Raw genomic sequence first — 4,659 nt, 5'->3', positions numbered from 1 at the left:
AAGAGGCTTATACTTTTTATACTAAAGTGAAAAAACTATTTCTTACTTTATAAATTCCAATTTTGGTTTCTTTAAATATTTTATTTTTTAATGATTTTTATCTTCTCTATATTTTACAAATTTCGTAGTTTTGGTCTAATTTTTAATATATATATATACATATGTTTTTTTTTATTTTTACTCATAATTATCTTTTTTTTTCCAATATTTTATAATTGTATTCAATTTAGTGTCCAGTTATTTAAAATTATGTAGTTTAGTTCTTTCTATTAAATTATGTGTCACAATTATGAACATATGAACCCAGATAATTATATCTATATTTTATTAAATAAATATTTTTATGATATTTTAACTTTAAATATATTCAAATTTGAAACATCTTTTCAACTATATTTTATTAGTTAAATAGGTAATATTTGTTTTGAATTTTGAAATTTTTTCTTAAAAAATATCTTTAGTATTAGATAATAAGTTATATTGAAATTGAACTACTAAGCGACGTGGAAATATGGATGCATCAGAACATATGATATTTTTAATAATATCTTAAGTGTACAATTTAATTGGATTAAGAAAAATTATAAAATTAAAACTATAAATTTTTTAGAATGTAAAAAGACTAAATTAAAAAAAAAAAACATATAAGTCAAACTACTTCTTCTTTCTCTTCCTACTCTTCTTCTTCCTATCAAAACGGCAATATAATCTAAAGATTATGAAGCATAAAATTATTAAATAAACTTAGTTAGGGATCAAGTTTTCATATATATTATTTATACAATAATGTGTCATAAAATTCGTTAAAAGAGTAAAAAAAAAATATTTGGAGATAAAAAATCGTTATAAAATTGCAAATTACGGGTAAAAAAATACAAGTATATCAAAATATTACACCAGTTATTAGTGGGTTAGTTACCAAAGGAAAAAAATGTAAGGTTCACATGTTACTTAAAAGTAGAGTAAAATGAAATAATCTTTTAAGGGTAAAATTGGTCAAAAGTATTAAAAAGTTAAAGATAAAGTTGTTGTTAAGTCAATTCAATAAGAAATAAATTCACCAAATTCTATAAAATTTCAAACTAGAATAAATTTGTGTTAAAAAATAGTATAGTGTTCACATGATGTTGCATATAGTAATGCTTAGAGTTGCTATGAATTTAAATCCATGAAATATTACAATATCAGTATGTTTACCCACTCTTTTGATTTCATATCTCAACCTATATTCTTTGAGCTATTTGTGTTGTATTTAGTATTCATTTTCATTTTTTTCTATGATTTTTTAAAATTGATTTTTACTTTCCCCATTTCTCACATCCTAAATAACTTTTGTGACTAATTCTCAGTGTGTTTTTTTTTTTTTAAACAAATTTTTCTTAAGCATTTTCATTCCAAAATTGCAATGTGTTTTTGTTCCAAGAACTACAATGCATTTTGTGGATTTGGTGCCTCGAATCTTTTCGGTTCGTCTCTTGCTTATCTTTTTTTGGTGCCTTTCGCTGATGCTGTTTAGTTTTTCTTTTCTTGTTTGATGTGCATGCTTTCCATTCGTATAAACAAACAGTAAAAGAAACTTATGCTACACATAGGCTTTCTTATTGTAATTGTAAAAGAAACCCACGCAATATTAAAATATCCACATTCTAAATGTAATTTTGTCATTCTCAATGGATTTCCAAACATGTTGTGTGTATTAATGAAAGGGAATTCCAAATATTAGAGTGGTGACATCGTTTTTAACTCGCTATGTTTTGTCTATGTAGACGTGTCATATGATTGATTCAACCTTTTAGTCCTCTTCATTTTTTATTTTTCTTTTAACATTTTGTTATGATGGAAAGCCTAGTAACTAATAATACAATAAATGTTGCAGATTACAATGACTTGTTTGTTCCATACCCACACTTCACTCAATGATTCTGAATTCTTTTAGACTTGTTGTTTATGAAAAAAAACTCTGTCTCACTTCATTTTCATTTATCCTTGAAATTTCTTGTATAATTTTGAATGAATTAAAAGAGTGGAAAGATAATCAAAGTAGTTAGTTTTCAATAGTTGTGAAGATAACTATATAAATAAAAGAAGTGATATAGTGAGGTCTACCTTAAGAAGATACCAACAACATGCCTTATAGGACCATAGTAATGCAAAGAATGGAAGATAAAAGAAGGATCAAATATAAGTCATAATCATTCTAATATACAATACAATCTTCTTTGGTGCACGTGAAGTCAACTATGCCTTATTCATCATGAGTTTTTTTATTGATAAGGAATTGTATAATCTCGGAGCCCGTAGAATTGGAGTGTTGAGTGCACCACCTATTGGATGTGCCATCACAGAGAACTCTCTGGCTAGATGATTGGTAAAAGGGTGCTCAGAAAAGTATAATCAGCCATGTTGTTCAATTCCAAGCTCTCAAAGGAACTTGGTTCCCTTCACAACTCCTCCAAAAGCAGGATTGTTTACATTGATGTTTACAACCCTCTACTTGATATCATTCAAAATTATGGTAATCCCCAAGTAAACTTAGTTTCATTCATTCTGTACTAGTATGGGACGAGACCGAGTTGATCGAGACTCGGTCTCTCTGACACAGATGATCGAGACCTTCCACGGACGGCCTGACCGACCGACACACTTAACCATTAACGCTCAAACCAAGATCACTGAAGCTAAACTACCATTATGAATTAGGTAATGCAACCATAAGTGTAGGTTTATGACTCACCTTTCCGTTTTCTTGTCATAATTGGGAGGTTACTTGGCACAATCAATTGCAATCAATGGGAGGTTAATTGCCACAATCAATTGCAATCAATGAGAGGTTAATTGCCACAATCAATTGTCATCAAAGGGAGGTTAATTACCATTAATTGTATTTATTATTGTTGTCTCCTAGAACCACTATATATAGTGGCTTCCTTCAAGCAATGTAACACACAACAAACAAGCAACACACTTGCTTCCTCTCTCTTTTCATATACTCTCTATTTCTGTTCTTGGGTGTAAGTGTTTAACCCATATAGAGAGGATTTGTTTTAGGGCTATTTATCTATTAGTCTGAGAGGAATTCATTGTACTCCCAGTACCATTATAGTGGAAGTTTTGGCTCTCTCGCCGGTGGTTTTTTACCTCTATTTAAAGGGGTTTTCCACCTAAAAATTTCTGGTATCATTCTCACTTTACTTTGTTACTTTAATTTCTCATAATCTTTGGTTGAAATTATCACGCTTCCGCATACGATATCCCTACACATTGGCATCAGAGCTTTTCGATAATTCAACCAGAATCTATTGCTCAATAATGTCAAAATTGGATATTGAGAAATTTGATGGTAAAATCAGCTTTGCTATCTGGCGAGTCCAGATGCTAGCTGTTCTCACCCAGAATGGTTTAAAGAAACTTTTGACTGGTAAAATGATGAGACCAACCACTATGACGGAGGAGCAATGGGATGAGATGAATGAAAAGGCATTGTCTGCAATCCAGTTATGCTTGTCCCATGAGGTGTTGCGTGAGGTCATCAATGAGAAAAGTACAGCAGGCATATGGAGTAAATTGGAGTCTCTATACATGACCAAAAGTCTTGCAAACAAACTCCGGTTAAAGGAGCGACTCTTTACACTCCGAATGTCCGAAGGTACTCCCATCCAATCTCACCTTGATGAATTTAATTCCATCATAATTGATTTGGAAAATTTGGAGGCTAAAATTGATGATGAGGATAAAGTCGTTCTACTTATTGTTTCTCTACCACCCTCGCATCGACAATTCAAAGAAATTATGTTATACGGTAATTATCTTACCTTAAGCTTTGATGATGTCAAGACTAATTTACTAGCCAAAGAAAAATTTGATAGTCAAATTCATTCTGAAAGTTTTGGTGAAGGATTGGTAGTTAGAGGGAGAAACCAAGAGAAAGGTAGGAACAGTAAACATAAATCTAGGTCAAAATCTAGAGGCAAGAACTCCAAATATTGTCGTTATTGCAAGAAAAAGGGACACGAGATATCTGAATGTTATAAATTGAAAAATAAGCAAGATAGAGAAGATAAAGGAAATGGTAAACAACCAAAAAAATTTGCCGAAGCTAGTATTGTTGAAACTGAATCTGTTGGGGATTGTTTTGTAACTTCCAACACTGAACAAAGGTCTAAAAATGAATGGATTCTTGATTCTGGTTGTACTTTTCACATGTCTTACAATAGAGATTGGTTTACCACATATGAACCAGTTTATAATGGTCTTGTTTTGATGGGAAACGATGCTCAATGCAAAGTTGTTGGTGAAGGAACAATCAAAATCAAGACACGTGATGGAATTGTTAGAACTTTAACAGGTGTCAGATATGTCCCTGAGTTGAAACGGAATCTCATTTCCTTAGGCACCCTTGAATCTCATGGGTGTAGATACTCAGCTGAAGGTGGAGTTTTAAAAGTGTCTAAAGGAGCTCTTGTGTTACTAAAGGCAATTCAATGTGATAGTTTGTATGTGCTGCAGGGTTCAACAGTTACAGGTTCTGCAGCTGTTGCCTCACCCAACAAATATAACACCAAGTTGTGGCATATGAGATTAGGCCACATGAGTGAGAAGGGAATTCTAATCCTCAAGAAGAAGGGTCACCTTGGTAACCACTGTACTGGAAAGGTTGAT

This window comes from Phaseolus vulgaris, chromosome 10 (assembly GCF_051622355.1).
Source record: "Phaseolus vulgaris cultivar YP4 chromosome 10, ASM5162235v1, whole genome shotgun sequence".
Classification (NCBI taxonomy): Eukaryota; Viridiplantae; Streptophyta; class Magnoliopsida; order Fabales; family Fabaceae; genus Phaseolus; species Phaseolus vulgaris.
Note: the sequence above shows the minus strand (reverse complement) of the source record.